The sequence below is a fragment of the Leguminivora glycinivorella genome, chromosome 18 (assembly GCF_023078275.1).
Source record: "Leguminivora glycinivorella isolate SPB_JAAS2020 chromosome 18, LegGlyc_1.1, whole genome shotgun sequence".
NCBI lineage: Eukaryota > Metazoa > Arthropoda > Insecta > Lepidoptera > Tortricidae > Leguminivora > Leguminivora glycinivorella.
This window is the reverse complement of record NC_062988.1, coordinates 10,204,612-10,225,192: the sequence shown is the minus strand read 5'-3', so window position 1 is coordinate 10,225,192 and position 20,581 is coordinate 10,204,612. Positions and strand designations below refer to the sequence as shown.

Below are 20,581 nucleotides of genomic sequence, written 5' to 3'. Positions count from 1 at the left end.
TTTTCTTTTTAGAAATTGTTCAATTTTTTTTTTCATTTGCCAAAATGACTTAAGTTCCTACTAAAAAGGAGGCGCTTAAGACCGTTTGTAAGTGGACTGAGCAAAATTTTGTTCAAATCGGTCCAAAAAAGGTCTCTGTTGACGAAAACATAGAATTTGTGGCAACGACAGCCCAAATCTGAAGTCCATTTTGCTCTATCTCTTATCGTTTCCGAGATATATACGTAAAGTCTTGTAAGTGCGAAAAGTTAACTTTGCCATCACAGTCGTTCAGGCGCTCATGAGTTCTTTGTATGGAAAAGTCGAAAACCGACTCGCACTTGACCAATGTTCATAGAACGTGTTGTGGTTTTTTACGCGGGTCCGCGACTGACGACGTTCGAATGTTTTTAACCGACTTCAAAAAAGGAGGAGGTTCTCAATTCGACTGAATTTTTTTTTTTTATTATTTTTTTTTTGTATGTATGTTACTCGATATCTCCGAGAATCGTGGACCGATTTTCAAAATTTTTTTTTTTGATCGAACCGGTATAACCCCGAGATGGTCCCATTGGCACCAAGTCAGGGTCTGATGATGGGATCCTGGAGAAATCGAGGGAACTCTTCAAATGTTATAGGCACATGTAATGTTTTTAGTCTATTTTTCAAAGGTACACCAGTATTTACGTCTGATGGTAATAATTTTATGTGGCTGAGCTGATGATGGAAGGTCAACTCCTCAATGGTTAGGAGTTAAAGGATAATTCTTTCACTACTGTACATGTATTCGGACTGATACATATAATATCACTAGGAACCACTAAAAATCAACAAATAAATAAACTTTTTAACAAAAAATAAAACCGCCTTCAAAAATAAGCGCGTTACAAAACACGGAGAAACTAAAAAGCCAAAAATAATAAACCTTTCAATTCAGATTTCTTATCGTATTGCAATAAGCTAAACATCCAAATTATAAACAAATCAATTATTTTTGGAGTCGGTACCAGCCTGTGTATGGTTGGGTGGGGCAAACAGGCAATAGCAAGGCGACGAATAGGTCTGGTACCGACTACAAAAATAATTGATTTGTTTATAATTTGGATGTTTAGCTTATTGCAATACGATAAGAAATCTGAATTGAAAGGTTTATTATTTTTGGCTTTTTAGTTTCTCCGTGTTTTGTAACGCGCTTATTTTTGAAGGCGGTTTTATTTTTTGTTAAAAAGTTTTTCGGAAATGTTTGAGGGTGGTTTCTTTGAAACGTTGCCGGTGGCGGGTGGTTCGACGGGCGAAGGTCACACGCCGCACGCGACGGTCTGTATTCGTTTTGTACAATAGCAACGGACGGCGGGTGGCGTCTTGATATGGAAAATGACTGACTTCACTAAAGATAATGATGAACTCATTGAGGTAATACTAGAGAGGACACTGCGAGCAAAACGTTTGCGCTACAAACATAAGTCCATTGGACTTATGTTTCTGCCTGCACACAAATAAAATGTAAAAATGCCTTCCTGCGCAACAAGATGCTGTTTAAGCCATACGAGAAAATCGAATAAAACTGACGTGTCACATTTCATCGGTTAGTATACACGCTATGTTAATCGATCTTTATTTAAGTAATTATTTCAATGAAGGGACGCGCTCCTCAAACGCGAAGCTATCGCTGCCATTTTGTTGAACGAAATCATAGATTAATCGCATCATAATCGCACAGACTTGACATGTAGGTAATGAAGTATAGTAATTGTGATTATATTCTGTTTGTAATATATAAAAGAGAAATGTTAAATTTATTTCACGTTATACTTATGAATACTACACAGTTCTAACACGAGTTGTAATCGATATTTTCATACAATAATAACCTATGATTTTCTTCAAGGGCAATTAAAGTAGGTATATGAAAAAAATCAATAATGTATTTTTGTTTCACTTAGTAGAACTTAAACATAGCACAATGTATGATAGTGCTAAAATTAAACTACTTACCCCTTATTCATAAACGTTCACTAAAGTTATCAAGCCGATAAAGTTCGTTTGTCCCTTTCTATCACACCAATACGCCGAAAAGGGACAAACGAACTTTATCGGCTTGATAACTTTAGTGTGCGTTTATGAATAAGGGGGTTAGTATTTTACAAAAAGTATAAAAAAAGGTCTACACTAAGAGTGTCGCGTCTAGGTGGTCATTGGTCAAGTCTTACTCTATGACACGGTACCTCCCCACGCATGCGCCGCGCGCTGCCGGCCGGAGCACAGACTTTGTTTGGGGTGTAATTTCTAGTATGTTAGTACATAGTAATTCAATGGATGAATTGTACTTCTGTGATCTGTTTTCGATATACTTAATCGAATATATGATGTAAATTTTTCTTTACTACAATGAAAGTGTTTGAGTACCAAGTTAAAAATTTCACTTTCTTTTTGCCGGTTTCATACAAAAATATCGTTTGACTGTCTCTTTTTTTGGGTAATATCAATATTTATATGGAAACGGATTAAGTCGCGTATAATCTTCTTCCTCTAAGAATTACAATGTAAGTATTTTTGCATTCATTTTGATCAGAGCACAACACAACAGTTCAAAAATCAGTCTACCAGAGCTTCTGAGTTCCGTCGCCGACGACGGGTGACCAAGGGTCAGAAAACCCACGCACCCGCGACCGACAGCGTGTGGTACAGCGGCACATGCGGCTCACATCCAAACATTCCAAACGCCGCCGGGCGCGTGTGACGGGCCAGAGAAACCAGGGCCTTAGGGCTAGGTGATTATCGCCGCGCCGCAGAGGACGCGCTGAGGGGGCGGTGCCTACAGCAGTTGTAGTTGTATGCATACCTAGCTCACGCACACAGACGCGTCCGCTGGCGCCGCCAGGGCGGCTCACTCCGCTATCCTATCGCCGCGCTACAAGTATATCCTGGCGGCCGCGAGCTGTGGCCGCGAGTTCGCGGCTTACTCAGGGGTGGCGCATATTCTCACGGAATGCACGTTCGCACTTTCTATTGTTACTTTACGTCGCGAGGTTTTTTAAGCGATGTCCGCGGGTGGAATGGCTAATAATACTAAATTAAATAGACATATTGAATAAAATAAATACCAAAAGATATTCTTATACAGATCTACTACTGATTAAGTCCCACGGAAAAGTTCAATAAGGCTTGTGATGTTGGAACCTTGAACAAAAATATATAAATACAGCGTATATACCTAGAAAGTACTCAAGACTTGAATATAATAATATAACATTTAATGTGAGTATTAATTCGTTTGGATCCATTGGTAACCCTATCACCGGACGCCGCGCACGTGCGGCTCGTTTCTTTGTAAGAATATTGTAGGTATTTAAAAAGGCGGCATTTCGGAAACATCAAAGCAGTGGGCCTTCTTTACTTGTGCTATTATAATTATATTCTGTGGCGCCGCGCCGGTGTCCACGTGCGCTCTCTGCAGTGTGCGCTGCCGCTGCCACGAAACGTTTACCTACTCCGTGTAATACTGATAAAAGAAAGTATTGACATGAATTCACACGTTTTGGAAATGACTGTAGGTATTTTAAATATTTTAGCACAATATGTTTTTTGCCTCTTATTGCCTATTATACAATATAGGTATACATACCTACTATGGCAACTCTATCAAAGCGCAGAATATGCAGAAGCCACATGGTGGTCTGCGACAGAAACTCAATAGACATTTTCAGAGTTTTTAAAATAAGTACCTAAGTAGGTACGTGAAGTAACATGGTAAATTAAAAAAATATCATTAGATACTTATTGCGAAGGTGTAAACAATTTCCTTCGTTTTGCCACATATCAATAATTACCTATCTATATTAAATTCATTAATCCGTATACAACTATACATTACATTTTTACAGTACGGTAATACTTGTAACATGGCAAACCTGCATGTTGCAGTCGCCGCGCGCACTGGCCGCTAAGAAGAAAAAGTACGGCCATATCACGCGTCTTTTGTTTTTTTTTGCACAAAATTTGCTCTGCCGGGGAAGGCTCATATACATTTCAAGTGCTAATTATTTAATTGCATTTAAAACTTGTGAAATATTTCTATTGTAAAAACAGTGTGTTTGTGTTGGGCTGCCTCTTATGCAGCCCTTTCTTCTGCTTTAAAATTTAAGAAGATCTTTGCTAAACGTTGCTGCCTATACTACTCAGCGCTGGAACATCTTCAGCCTGGTTTCTGTACAACTCGCGCAGTGGCACCCGCGCACAGACCACGTTATACGGCTCGACGAAGACCAGCAGAAGGAACGTTGAGGCCAGTGACGATCTTTTACTACCTACTCGCGTACTGACAGATAGTACCCACTTTATTGTATATATTGGTTTTTTTTATATTATATTGTTTACTGCAAGAACATTCGTTTAATTTCTCCGCTGCTAGCCGGCTACATACTCACCCCGTTATTCATAAACGTACACTAAGTTATCAAGCCGATAAAGTTCGGTTGTCCCTTTCCGACGTATTGGTGTGATAGAAAGGGATAAACGAACTTTATCGGCTGGATAACTTTAGTGTACGTTTATGAATAAAGGTGTTAAAATTTATAGCTACAAAATTTTACATAAAACACCTACTTTAAAATAAAATAAAAAATGTTGAATTTGGTTAACATTATAAAAGACCTCACGCAAGCTGTGCTAATTAGTTCGCGAATTCGTCGAGAGGTGGCGCTAAACACAATTATGCTCATTAGAGAACCTATACTTCTAGCCTAGCCCAGTCTTTAGACTTAAGTGAGTAACGTAAAAGTACCTAATAGTTTTGTAGGTACGGAACCCTCGGTGGGCGAGTCCGACTCGCACTTGGCCGGTTTTTTTTTATAATAGGTTAATTTAATATTTTTCCTACTCAGAATTACGAGCCCTCTTCATCCTACTAGACGGAAAAAAGCGTCCTAAATTTAATTTGTCCACTTAGCTACCATTTTTCCAAACACTTTGTACAGCGGTTACAAAGTGGAAAGTATGCAAAATAATAGAAAATTTGGAACCATTTTTTTTTCTCTTGTTTTTTGTGCTAGATCAAAAGGGCTCGTGATTCTGAGTAGGAAAAACATAAAATTTACCTACCTTAGAATACTTCAATTGCTTTTTGGTGATTGTTCTCGCGAAAATGCCCCAATACAAGTGAATGATGAGAATGACGAGCGATACAGAGACATGGAAGAAAAAGACTTGCTGCACCGATTAGACAGCTATATCTTAAAGGTGAGTTATATTTTTTCCTTGAAGTTCGGTATGTCGATTAGAGTTGTGCCTGCTCGTTCACTGAAAAGATCGCTCCAGAGTACGATCTCCGAGGTGTACTAGTTCGTTCTTTTAGGACATTTAGTACAGTAGTAAACCGAGAGAGAGAGCGAGAGACAAATTGTGCATATGGCGTACAGACGCTCGATCGTACTAGCCGAGAGCTGATCGGCCGTTTTCGCGCGCTCTCGGTCCGAGTTAGTCGGTTATATTTCGGTTGCGGTCGGATCACACGGATCGCTTTGCTGTCATTACTCGGCTCTTTGCTCCTTTCGCTCCCATTCTGTTGCGCGTGTGTGAGTGTACTAAGTGTAGTGAGCAGGATCATTTGGGATTTGGGAGTAGTTCAGTCTAGTACAGTACAGGGAATCGTGTTTTTTGTACTATTGGTACCTACATGTACTACACACCGAGAGCTGATCGGCCGTTTTCGCGCGCTCTCGGTCCGAGTTAGTCGGTTATATTTCGGTTGCGGTCGGATCACACGGATCGCTTTGCTGTCATTACTCGGCTCTTTGCTCCTTTCGCTCCCATTCTGTTGCGCGTGTGTGAGTGTACTAAGTGTAGTGAGCAGGATCATTTGGGATTTGGGAGTAGTTCAGTCTAGTACAGTACAGGGAATCGTGTTTTTTGTACTATTGGTACCTACATGTACTACACACGCCTAATGTCGATAGGATAGGTTGATAAAGTGACATTTCTAGTAACATTCAAGTTAAATAAAAAAAACTTGCCCCAACCTCGAAAAACTGGCGTAGCTAGAAGATGTTGCTGTCAATTTTTGTCAGTTTATAAAAATATTTCAGTTTCGTTATCCTTATAATATTACTGTAGATTACTTTTCTAATTATTCATATAAAAAATCATTTTCAAAGAAAACAATTTAATAGTAATTACGGAATAGAAAGGCCGCAAGATAAAAGTAAAAATAAACCTTTGCCTAATAAAACTCAGAATTCGTGAAAGCGGGATAATGGTACTCGAAAACCAATCTTGTAGGTCTGAGTGTTCCAGTCTTTCCTCTCAAGGGTGTCCCAATTAATAAGAGGCAGCGGGTATGTTTTTTTAGGACAAGGCATTGTTAATTCTGACGGCATGGATTTTGATTTATCTCAGCAACACAAAACTCATCAAAGTATTACAGTTATGCGACAGGTCATCAAGATATGTAATCCTTTTCAAACAAACAAATAAATGATAATACAGGCAAACAAGACCTATTCAGCTTCCTAGTAAAAATAGTAGTACAAACTCGCCTAAAACATTAGACCCTGTATATCTCCTTCCATACTCACACGTGTAGGGTAAACTCGCCTCATTCGGTGACACGCCTAATTCGGTGAAACAACCAAAAATCGTCTTTCGGAATAGTGCTTCAAAGCTTGTATCCCCGAATTAGGCGTGTCACCGAATGAGGCGAGTTTACCCTAGTACTTATGTGTGAATAACAGCTTAAGCACAACAAAATTATCGCGTTAATAAAGATTTCAGTTGTTGTTTATGTTAATTGATACCCGAGAATTCCGAGCAAGCGAAAGGTTCCAAAACATCATTTTAAAGGTGTAAGTCAGCTTCGGATATGAACATAAAAATTGTTTGAAATTACTTTGCACTCTTGTGTATAAAAACTATCTCATCAGTTTTGGAAGAGTCAAGAGCGCCTTTCATGTGGTATAGAAATGTATAATATACATTTTAGCGAGTTAAAGACATTTGCCTTTAACTCGCTTCCTCGTTTCACTTGTACCACCCTCAACATTCCCAGGATTGGGTACTTACCCCAATCGCTTTAGGTTTTAGAGTGCGGACGTCATGTGTTAGGGATTTTTCCACTTAATTGATTAAAACGGGTATGTGTGCCTTTGATGGGTGTGACCTTTGGCGTTTGTTTGTTTACGAAGGGATTCATTGGTTACACATGTACATATATTTATGTTACTGCAGTTTGCATTCAGATTATTTTCTATTATGTTGATATATACACCCTGTTTTTATGGAATTCCGTTAACTTTAAGGGAAGATTATTTAGTTCAAATACAATCAATTTCTCTAAGAAACTAGCCTCTTAACTCTTACGGTTATCAAATTATTAAAAAAAAAATTACTGAATACGTGTGTGGCATCCCTTACCACATCCTAATGTTGTTTGTTTTGACATGTGCCGTCAAACACTTGACAATGGCTTTAATGGTATGATTAAGGTCCTCTCACACTAATTAATCCATTTATTATGTATGGAAAGAAAAACATTTTTTTTCTATACTAACAAAAGGCGATATACAGGATGGTTCCTGATGATGAACCTAACTGCGTGTAGAATTTAACGGAAAACAAAAAAACACCGTGTATATAGAGAGGAAAATGAGGAGGAGTACGGAAACGTATGTCTAGAAAAACCCAAAGACCTGATGTCGTCCCTATCTGTTTCGCTATTATGCTATACATATACAAAGTTTGCTGGTTTCCCGCAGCCGACTCGCGCTGACAAAATGTGGTGACACCCTTATTACCCTAAAGGTCCTTGCAGACGATCCGTAATTAAGTTGTCAAAAGTGATAGTTTCATTAGTTGCCTAATGACGGAGACACACGAAAGGATATTGCAATTAAAAACGCTGTGAATTTTAAAGTTAAAAGCGCTGGTGTCCTAGCGGTAAGAGCGTGCGACTTTCAATCCGGAGGTCGCGGGTTCGAACCCCGGCTCGTACCAATGAGTTTTTCGGAACTTATGTGTGAAATGTCATTTGATATTTGCCAGTTGCCTTTCGGTGAAAGAAAAGATCGTGAGGAAACCGGACTAAATTCCAATAAGGCCTAATAGTTAGTAGTTACCCTTCGGGTTCGAAGGTTAGATAGCAGTCGCTTTCGTAAAACCTTAAAACCTTCTTCAAATCTTGGGGTTCGTTGTCAAAGCGGACCCCAGGCTCCCATGAGCCTTGGCATATGCCGGGATAACGCAAGGAAGATGATCTTGCTGAATGAATTTAGTAGGTAATAAAACTTAAATAACAACAGATAAGCTACTCTAAAAATCTATTTATCTTACTAAAGCTCAATCTATCTTACTTAGATAGCTTTTTGCTTAGTTAATTAGGACAGAATTAGTCTTGAGATAGAACTTTTTGTAAGACATTTTATATCTTCTACATTTTGTCCCGAACATGAACAAACTTTGCCTACAGATTTGATCGAAGAAACTTAGCTAACAAATTTCTTCTTTTCCGCACTTGTATCGTACTATTGTTTGTCTTGGGCCGTACATGGGCATTTTCAGAATTTGGGACCCCCCCAATTAACGTAAGTTGTTAACAAAAATTAACTCACTGTCCGTTTTGTGACGACAATTAAGCATAAAATCTGTCTAAAAATTTACTTTTATCACATTCTGAATGTAGATTATCGCTTAAAATTTATGTAATTAACACATACTTAAACAGTATTTTTTTGAAATTTTATGCTTATTTATCGTGGCAAAACTGACTGCGAGTTAATTTTTGTTAAAAACTTACGCTAATTAGGGGGTCCCAAATTCTGAAAATGCCCACATTCCTTGTATCTAAACATTCCGAACTTAAAACTAATTCCGAGTGTACATTGCATACTTAGTAACTTTAGGCAGACTATGTAATTTCTAGGCATATCATGCATCATAAATTATTACTAGTCATTACAGTCAACGCCAAATACATAGTCTTTTCACCTAACATTTCAAACACTAACGCTACACTGAATTCAAAATGGCCGTCACGTTCTGACAGTCGAAATTTCGTAAGTTTCCTGTCATTTCGCATGTATTCCTGCGGTTTCGTTACGACTAGACCATTCACTTTCATTTTATTGCTACGTATACGAGTATGTTAGGCTATTCCTAGAACATCACTTTTTATGTAGGTACTGTCTCGTTGTCTACTTACATAGGTACTCGTAACTTGTAGCAATAGAACGCACTAACATGTCTGTTTAGATTTCATTGTCATATATTTTTTTTAGTAAGTGATAGCAAATTATTTAATTACCACATTATCGTAGCACAAGGTATGTTTATCAATATTTGATACCACTTTGCATGGCTTTCAGCACCATCTCCCCTAATATTGATTTACGAATAATACGCGGTTAGTTCCGCCATCTTGAGCATCCATATTAGCTGCCGGAAGGAAATCAAGGTAGGAACTCGCTAGGATGGTAAATATCACGCTAAGAACCAATTTCTATAGTCTTTTGTAGCTCAGGGTATATTTTAGAACCATTTTTTACTCTATTTGGATTTAAGCATACTCTTTCCTAAGATTGATTTCTATGTCAAAAATAATATTAGCCAATTCTCTGTTATTTCCAATAGTGCTCGGCGATGTAATCAAGTTTACACAAGTTCAATAAAAACGGCTCTTTTTGCGAAAAGTATTTTCGGTATGGCACCTAAGATTTACAATAAATTACCAAACAACATACTAGAATTAGGTGACATAGTAGATTTAAAAAAAAGTCTATTTAAATTTTTGGCAAGAAAAGCCTACTATTCCATTAAAGAATTTCTCTCCGGTTCTGAATTGTAGAATATCATTTAGATTAGGTTTAGTCTTAGGTCTTATTTGTTTAATATTTGCTGCATGCTCAATCGCCACAAAAAAATATTTGTATGCCTACAGGCAAAGCATAGCGACACTGACACAACTCCATGTAAGATCTATATATTATGTACCTATGTTTACAAATAAAATATTTATGATTTATGGTTTATTTATGATTTATTTACCTTCTTAAAAATATGGAATCCTAAACTCTCCCTAGTTAGCTTAGCTAGTAAAACATGAGATTTTTTTACAGAAACGAGGAGCTCTTCAATCATATCAATTCTCATTAGTCACAATAAAATACCCATTACAAATAAATAGTGTTACTTATTAATACGCTGCTTAACTTGCAGCCATCTCCGCCGTGTGTCCGCCATCTTGGGCGGCCATATTGGCTGCCGGAAGGAAGTCGAGTTGGGAACTCGCCGGGTTTCGCCGCGACGTATTAGTCATGCTAACTTCTATTAGCTGCAGAATATTGTGTTGTTAATTTAAGACGATACAGGAGGGGTCAATTCTCAATACAAACGCTCTCGACTATTTCCTTCCTGGTTTTTGAAGATAGAGCAATGATTTTTTCAACTCAGATTATTATTATTTTTATCTGTGTCTGGCTTGATTTTTTTTGATATTTTTATTTTTAAAGACGCTCTCCAACGAAAAATTTCCAAAAACGGCCTTTTTTGACAGCCTGTCCTTGAATGCCGAAATAATATGTTTCCATTTGTTATTGCTCTAGTAAGTATGGCCACGGACTTTAATTGTTGATCCACTGCTAGCTCATTTTATACCCGACATCTCATAGTTAAGCATAGTTAAGCTATGAAGTTCCAGTATAAAATGAGCTAGAAGTGGATTAACAATTATAATCCGTGACTGTATACAGTCTGTATAATACTTTGTAATAAAAGGATCAAGCTCACGTGCATCGTTTATCTAAATATATGAAAGAAGAAACTGACTGACTGACTGACATCAACGCACAGCCGAAACCGCTAGCACAGTATAATAAAGAGTACCTACTATCGTACAGTATGGCCACTCCCGCTCCCCGCTGAAAGTGCCGCCCACCCCCTCTCGGTTACCTCACAGTTACCGCCTGTCAAAAATGCGAACAGTCGACCTGTCATATCTCACTCATACAAGCATAGTATGCGTTCACCTACTCGAGCTTAGACTGTGTGCTAGGAACGCGCCTCTTTCATATATTTGATCGCCAGTGTCCGAGGTGTGCCGCTAGCCTGCTGGTAGGTTCCTTATATGAGGTGTAGAGGAGCACTAAGAAAAGATTCTTCAAAATTCACCTCCTAAGGGGGTGAAATGGGGGTCCAAAGTTTGTATGGGGAAACAAGATTAGATATTAGTACGCGGGCGAAGCCGCGGGAAAGAGCTAGTAATAAATATATATACTCATTATGGAATACATAACATTAGTCACAGATATAAGATATCTTACTTACTTTACAATAAAGAAATAGTTATTTGTTATACAAGAGTGCAAAGTTGTATTTTAACGCCGAGTGTGTAATTGAAAAACGAGCAAGCGGAAGGATTCTATAGTTGAACCACGAGCGAAGCGAGTGGTTCGAGAATAGAATCCTGAGCTTGCGAGTTTTTCAACACACGAGAAGTAAAATACATTTGCACTCGTGTGTAACACAAAACTTTTCCCCTCGCTATAGCGAGGAAAGTACAACGCAAAAAATGCGTTTATCACTGCTTCCAGTAGTTCCACAGGTGGTAAAACATCTTCATCACTAGATTAACCCACTTTTATCAATTTTAAAGCAGAAAATTTGCCTCTATTCAAGGTCAAATTACTTTATCCACTAGTGGATAAAATGCGTTTTTACCCGCTGGTATTAAAGGACAAAACACGTGTTTCCGAGCTAGTGAGGGGAAAAGTGATTTGCCACTCCAGTGATGAATCTGGTATTATTCATTGGCTTTTCTGTACAAAACTCGCTTATACCTTTTTTTTTCAGTGCATAACGTGTAGTCTGATTACTTAACAAAATAATCAAAATACTTGTTGACAATTTTTTTTTTGACATAAAATGTATAACATAAAGTTAAAATAGTAGAAAGACCCATGCGTCAGCTGTTATAAAGCTAGCCTTTTTAATAAATTAATTCCATTTTAATACTTTGCAATAAAATAAAAATGTCTCACGCACGTCTCACGCATCAGAGATCAAAGGCAGAGTTCTGAAGTGCTGCCAATTATACGTGCCTTTTTACTCCGGTACATTTAATTAGTGAAAACAGCCCTTGAAAGGAATTTGAGATGAAAGTAGTGTGCTCGGCCTAATAGAAATGCGATCACAGAATAGTTCCAGAAGATAATTAAATAAGGTCGTAGCGTTTTTTTTTTGCTGTTTTATGTTAACTGTTAAGGCATAAGAAAACCAAAAAAAACATTGTTTATAAAATCGATGGTCTAACGATGGTTTTACAATGTTCCGATCTCAGGCTATATAAGGCCTGATTTAGGCCGGCAACAGACAGTCTTAAAAATTCATAATCTTAAAAAAAAATTGTATGCAAATTGACAGTTCAAACTGACACTGACAGATCTGTCAGTGTCAGTTTGCATACAATTTTTTTTTAAGATTATGAAAATTAAGACTCGTCTGTTGCCGGCCTTAGACAGCGTGCGAACTCGCATGCGATTTTAGTTACATTGCGGGCTGTTGAGGGTACATACAATTTTGCACAGCCATCAAACACGCAATGTAATAAAACTCGTATGCGAGTTCTCGTACCGTCTAAATAGGCCCTAAGTTCAATATTCAATACCATACTTCAATATTCTCATAACTCAGCCGACCGCAATTCTCAATGTTGAACTTTAAACGTTAAATACTTTAAATGACGGCAGATTACTATTCCATCTCCTTGCCAAGATTTCATTTTAACAGCTCTTGAAAATGCTACAACAATAAAATTATTACCGAGGCCCTCGGGCTATATTTTACGCTTCCTTAATTTAAAGGCGAGTCACTTTAATTCTTATTTCCGGGGTAATTTAAGGCTTGGTACACATTTTCGCATATTTTGTTTCCGTAGTATTTTTTTTTCCTTTTAGAAATAATAAAATAGCACGTAAAATTCACTTTATATCCTGGTGTTTACTAGACTACTACATTATGAGCTAGTTTCCTACTAGTCAAATCAGTTTCTTTTTATGAACTGTCAAAACAATTTGCTAATATGGAATTACTAAGAGGAGTGACGTCACGGTCAATTCATTTACTTTATATCTTTCTCTTTGACTTATTAAATAGAAATTATACTTTAACATAACTACTGTCCATATTTTTCTTCTAATTATGTGGTGCTTTATTTCGTGCACTGCATAAAATATTTTATTTTAAGTATAGGAAACTAGCCTATTGTATACAAAACTTAAGTAATTCCCACATATGGTCAACCAATTAGAATCCTAGGTTACTCTAGAACCCTTTCTAAATGACACCGTGTTTTATTTAGCAAAGAGTTTACTTTTACGTTTACTGTAAAAAGGTTCTACAATGGCCTAGGCTCCAAATTGGTTGACTTCATTTTTAAGACTCTTTATTTTATTCCTTTACATGATGAATACGTGTATTTCAGCTCCTGATATGGAAAAATAAAGACAATATATGATTGTCTCACTGCAACTGATTGAATATTTATCAAAATTAAATTGATAATAATAATTTAGTCTGAAATTGGCATAACTTGTAAATAAAATGTAAATATAATTTGTTGTAGAACTAATATAACGGAAGTTATTTGTAAAAAATAGTAAAAAGAGTTATTGTTGCTATGAGTTTTTTATTTGAAGTGACGGCTACACAAAAATATATAAAAAAATAGAACAATAGAACTAGAACTTAAAAAAACCGGCCAAGAGCGTGTCGGACCACGCTCAGTGTAGGGTTCCGTAGTTTTCCGTATTTTTCTCAAAAACTACTGAACCTACCAAGTTCAAAACAATTTTCCTAGAAAGTCCTTAAAAAGTTCTACTTTTGTGATTTTTTTCATATTTTTTAAACATATGGTTCAAAAGTTAGAGGGGGGGGGGACGCACTTTTTTTCCTTTAGGAGCGATTATTTCCTAAAATATTAAAATTATCAAAAAACGTATTTAGTAAACCCTTATTAATTTTTAAATACCTATCCAACAATATATCACACGTTGGGGTTGAGACGAAAAAAAATATCAGCCCCCACTTTACATGTAGGGGGGGTACCCTAACGAAACATATTTTTCCATTTTTTATTTTTGCACTTTGTTGGCGTGATTGATATACATATTGGTACCAAATTTCAGCTTTCTAGTGCTGACGGTTACTGAGATTATCCGCGGACGGACGGACGGACGGACGGACGGACGGACGGACGGACGGACGGACAGACAGACATGGCGAAACTATAAGGGTTCCTAGTTGACTACGGAACCCTAAAAACGATATTTGTCAGCACAAAAGAGGTTACAAACTACAACAATATTGAACGTTTAAAGCTCTCAATTGAAAATTGTTACAAAAACACTTTAATTTGACGCTGTAGTCTGCTCCCACCCTAACTGACGTGATACGAAAAATTTAAATACCAAATATCCGATTCCATCCAATGGGCACTATAATTTGAGCCAATCACGGCATCGCAATTTTCTATGCCGAGTGCCAAATCTGCATATGCAGTTTTCGGTTCACCATAGTTGTAAAAAGAGCTTTTTATTATTGGACACGCGTTACATAGGACCTTTTTGGTGTGTGAGTATTTCAGTATGCAGATTACTTGGGCATAATAATGCTGGTTCAAATTCCGCGTTCGAAACAATTGAATATGGTGATGTTACCGACATAGAATAAAAACCGGCCAAGAGCGTGTCGGGCCACGCTCAGTGTAGGGTTCCGTAGTTTTCCGTATTTTTCTCAAAAACTACTAAACCTATCAAGTGCAAAACAATTTTCCTAGAAAGTCTTTATAAAGTTCTACTTTTGAGATTTTTTTCATATTTTTTAAACATATGTTTCAAAAGTTAGAGGGGGGGGGACGCACTTTTTCTTCCTTTAGGAGCGATTATTTCCGAAAATATTAATATTATCAAAAAACGATCTTAGTAAACCCTTATTAATTTTTAAATACCTATCCAACAATATATCACACCTTGGGGTTGGAATGAAAAAAAATATCAGCCCCAACTTTACATGTAGGGGGGATACCCTAATAAAACATTTTTTTCAATTTTTTATTTTTGCACTTTGTTGGCGTGATTGATATACATATTGGTACCAAATTTCAGCTTTCTAGTGCAAACGGTTACTGAGATTATCCGCGGACGGACGGACGGACGGACGGACGGACAGACAGACATGGCGAAACTATAAGGGTTCCTAGTTGACTACGGAACCCTAAAAATATAGACGGTTTTAAGCAGGAAGGTTTTATGTCATCTCTCACACTCATAATTCTCATGAAGCATACTATAATATATTTGACGAAGGTCTGGCTGGATGCACGGTGAGACGGTGACCCTGCCTGGGTGCGTAGCCGAATGCACTTGCACAAACGTTCACGATACTTGCGCGACGCTGTTTCGTAGTTTAAAAAAAAAATATTGGGGACACCTTACACAGATCAACTTAGCTCCAAACTAAGCAAAGCTTGTACTATGGGTGCTAAGCGACGATAGACATACTTAAAATAGATAAATACATACTTATATACATAAAAAACATCCATGACTCAGGAACAAATATCTGTGCTCATCACACAAATAAATTCCCTTACCGGGATTCGAACCCAGGACCGCGGCTTAGCAGGCAGGGTCACTACCGACTGAGCTAGACCGGTCGTTCTTATCGCTCTTAGCGCGACAGAGCAAGACTGCATTTTTGTCGGCGACTGGCGTTGACGATTGCGATTCGGCTACGTCAGCTGGTAAGCTGAAGGGTCTGGGTTCGAATCCCGGTAAGGACATTTGTTTGTGTGACGTGATGAGCACAGATATTTTGTTGCTGAGACACGGATGTTTTCTATATTATAGTAAATGAGGCACACTGGATAAGATTAACCCAGGACCGGGATAAGTGGCGTACACGAAGGGAGGCCTATGCTCCGTAGTGAGCGATTAACAGCTGAAATGATGATGATGAGTAAATTGAGGTCGAAAGAAAAACCGGAGCATTGGTATTTTTTACGCCCCCTCTTGATTTAAAATAATTTAATGACAGAAATATCTATTTACTAGCTTTTGCCCGCGGCTTCGCTCGAAACAAAAAGTAGCCTATGTCACTCTCCATTCCTCCAACTATCTCCACTTAAAAAATCACGTCAATTAGTGAATCAGTCGCTCCGTTTTCCCGTGAAAGACGGACAAACAAACAGACACACACACTTTCCCATTTATAATATTAGTATGGATAATGAATATACGGCGTACCTATTATTGACAATTATAACAATAACAAACAGTGAATCATACGTCGCAATCAATAATATATAACGATAATGATTTGTTTACTAACATACGCTAGCAGGGTAACTAGCCAACGTGACAATCGCTGACGCTCATATCGTTATCATAGCTATCTCCTATCGGACTTCCATATTGGCGTGACAGAGCTGATAACGATTTGAGCGTAAACCTTTGTCTGTGGCTTTTGGTTACACTTCTAATAGGGAACTTGACTGTACTTGAAAAAAAAAATACCATGCACGAAATAAAGCATCAGATACAACCCCCCCTACCCCCCTGCCCCTATACCCCTTTTTGCCAAGAGTGGCACTGAAACTTTAGTAGTTCATATGCTCTGCCTACCCCTTTATGGGATACAGGCGTGATTGTATGAGTGTGTGTATACATATAATAGAAACATGGATAGAAGTTATTTTGAAATCCAATTTATATTTAATAAGTCAGGTAGAAATATATTAAAGAACTGAGTTGAACGTGACGTCACTCAATTCGATTTCATATTAATTCCATATTAGCAAGACGTTGAAATTCGTTTTGACAGTTCTTAAAAAGAAGCTGATTTGACTAGGTCGAGGCAAGTTTAGTAGCCTATTTCTTGTGTAGTAGAAGTGGTCAGAATTGTTCGCTTCGGGCAAACTCGGCACTGCTCGGCTCAGCATTCTTAGCTCTAAGGTTGGCAAACTTGGCACAATTTGACAATACATCTCTTTGCATGCAATCACAAATGTTTTTTTTAAATTATTATTTCAATAGTTTAAAGAGAGTACTATAAAACGACTAAAATAATAACAAATATTTAATAGCCGCACAGGGAGTGTTGAGATTAGGTATCTATGTAATAATCAGAGATCGGATTTTTGTGCGTCATCTCATACTAACAGTCATTAAAATGACGTAAGTCACTATGAATGTCGCAAATCCGTCCGATCTCTGGTAATAATTTATACTTAAGAACTTTACAACACACCTCGCAAAAATTAAAAGAATAGAATAATGATTATACACGTATCGGGCATTGATAACGCACTATTATCATTTTGTCACGCTCTAACAAGTCCGGTTACGTGTTTGGCCATGCAAGAGAGAGCAACGAATTACCCACGCATGGGCGTATTGACGAAATTAACAATAATTAGGACGGGTTCATTTTAGGAAGTTCATTTTATTTAAAGTTACAACCCTTTTTAGATACTCAATACTCAAATCTTTATTGCGAATAAGGACAAATCCAAGAAGTATTAAAGGATACACAGTATAAATACAATATTAAACTTAAATAAACCAAATAGGCAGGAGGCAGGAATATTCATGTCAAAAATATATTAATGAAATTCACATTATTAAATTAAATACAATTCACAGTATAAAAATTAAGACATAAATTTGATAAAATTACATACAAAAATTGATACAATCTGTCACATTTATTCAATACAATAGTTTAAAACAATAAAATGGTAGTAAGTACAGTAAAAAAATAAGTATTATCACGTTATTTTTACTCAAAAACAAGATTTATTTCTATCATTTTTCAGATAAGAATAAAAATAGATAGCGAACTAGGGTACGTAGCCACAAGCACAAACGCTTACAATATTATCGTTTTCGTAGCTATAGATAACTCTTTCTTATTGGCGCGACAGAGCCAGACTACGTTTCGATCGGCGTCTAGCGTCAACGATTGTCATTCTGCTATACTGGCACACTCACCAAAATCGAATTATCAATTGAATCCTCAAATAAACATTAGAATACGTCTAGACAGCCACTACCTTACGCATCATACTTGTAGTTGTCATTGCATGAGAATCAATCAAGAACTAATGACTGCAAGATGTATCAAGGTCTTAAAATCAGAACATAATAAAGTTTTTAATTTATCTGACTTGGGTCTGAAGTAACACGACGCAAATTTGAAATATTTGAATACGTCCGTGGAAGATACGAACTCGCTTTGACACTTCCCAATCTAACTTCCTTTAGGCTTTTTATAAATGTAAATTCCGGCTTTCTCTTTCGCGATTTTTTCGGGATAATATTTTCGTAAAACGGTGGCATCTCCTTTATTATCATGGCTTCCGAGAAAATTCCTCACAATAAGGCGCTAAACTTATTTGAGTATTATACCGTCATGCATAATAAAAAAGAGAGCAAAATTGTACCTTGTTTTATGTTCCAATGGTAAAATCCATGACACAACATTCACTTCATCACACTCACTCACACAAATTCGAATGAGTCTGAATTTCGAACGATTTTAAATTTCGAATAGAACGTTAGCACTGGCCGGTTTGCGTGTAGTTTGCGCGCGGAGGCGATTTGAATAAACGATAAACGAGCGATTACTCAGTTAGTGGTGGGATCGATCTGTTATCGATGCTTACTGCATTGCCAGGTGATTTATAGTGCATTGTGCAACGAGACCTATGTGGTCACAGTTTAACCAGAGTCAAAACAGAAACTGCTTCTGAAATACCCTAAAACCATTACGATATAGTGTTAGGCATGATTACCTTTTTCAATTTAGCTTTTACTCATTTAATAAAAAAGTAATGTAGGTTATTTTATATCGGTAATTTATGAATCATCAATATTTCCGCAACTGTAGTCATATATGTATATTAATATTTATTTAATTTATAGTAAAATAATCACACAGAACTAGATTTAGATAGAAGAAACAAGTTCATCTATTTGTATGGTGGCCGAGCGTGTCAGAATTTGAACTGAAGTTGTTACTTGCCTGTGATTTTAATTTAAATATGTCTCAGGCATTTGAGTATTCATAATTTTTGTGTTGCTGCAATTAAATATCACGTAATGAAGGCATTTTTAATGTTTTTGTTGACTTCAACTTACAAAAATTTACTCCCGAAATCTGCAAGCTGCGATGAAAGACGGACAACTCAGTGGACTTTACTGAGTTCATTTGACACGCTAAGGACACGCTAAGTAGATACATTTGCTTGATCTATGATATAATATGACATCTCTGAATCACAATGTCAAAGTTCAGAATAGATTCATTGCAAACATTAATATGTCTTAATAGCATTGATAATGTGCAATCTGTTTCAGGTATCTAAAAGTTGAATAGCCGTAGGCTTGGCATTAATTTAGTCCTTTAATAAACATAGTACAATTATTACGGTTGTAGTAAATAATTGGGTAATTAACCCCTTGGCCGTCATATACATTCAATAGGCACGTACAACCTTCATGCATTCCCATACAATTTGCGATATTGCATTATATCCTATAAAGAATCCAACGTTCAAAAGGTTAATTATCATAGTGTTTCATCACATTCCGACAGTCAATTGCACATAGACAGAGCGGGAGTAATTGACATATCGTTCTCCCTAGGGAATAATGATTTATTTTTATCCTTTTACATATTTTGATATTGCAAGAATCATGAAAAACATTGTTTGAAACTCAGGGCGTAAAAATATTGCAAAATCTTCGAGTCTTTAAAAGCTGTCGTGACTTAACTTACTCTCGTTTGTAATATTTAACTTGCGCCCCAAGTTGCACAATATACTATTAGTTAAATTGGTCAAGAATTATCTCGAGAAATGTTAAGATATTGTATAGTAATGAAGTTTTATCATCATAACATTGTGTTTCTTATCTGCTCTTGACCTTTTATTCCGAAGGGGTTTGATGACACTTATCTAACTACCTATGCAAACAAATACGCTACTCAAGAGCATTGAAATCCGGACACTTTATAAGAAAATTGTTCATAATGTAACCCTTCTTGTTTGTTCTTCAGTGTATGTAAATAAAAGTTCTTATCGTGTTAGTTCTACCTGTAACGTCATGTTTAAATTATGTTATTATGTTTACAAGCAATACTGTAGTTATTATCTTTTTTATTGGTACTTTGTTTTTAATGTGTCTTATGTTAACTATTAGGCTAACCTAACTATTAAACTTCCTTTATTAGTATTAGATGGGTAATAATTTTAAAGTAGCTATAATTAATTAAATTGAATGGAAGAATAGACTTTTTCTGATTAAAATAGTATACAGTATATCACACAAATAAACAAACCTTAGAAAAGATATTTGACTAATGTCAAATAGCGTAAAATTTTATCACGTTTTTATGCTTGCGAACATGCAACTTTTCACTTTTCTATCGATATCGACAACCCATCACCACGGTGCTATCGACTTTACGCTGTGTCGTTTAACGAATGCATTGTACTTTTTTAATTTCAAAATCGATTGCACACCACGATGATATAATGCACCGGACCGATTACACACGA

General features: G+C 36.8%; 1 protein-coding gene across 3 annotated transcripts in view; it reads right to left on the bottom strand.

Moving 5' to 3' along the window:
• LOC125236157 (brain tumor protein) overlaps positions 1-20,581 on the bottom strand; it is an 834,846-nt gene that overhangs the window by 551,275 nt on the left and 262,990 nt on the right. The window contains exon 1 of one of the 3 annotated variants that reach the window (XM_048142864.1): positions 18,464-18,571. The exons of the other annotated variants lie outside the window; for them this stretch is intronic. The gene's annotated coding sequence lies outside the window, so the exon portion shown is untranslated. Of the gene's footprint in view, positions 1-18,463; positions 18,572-20,581 lie in introns of those variants that run through there. 3 annotated transcript variants of the gene reach the window in all.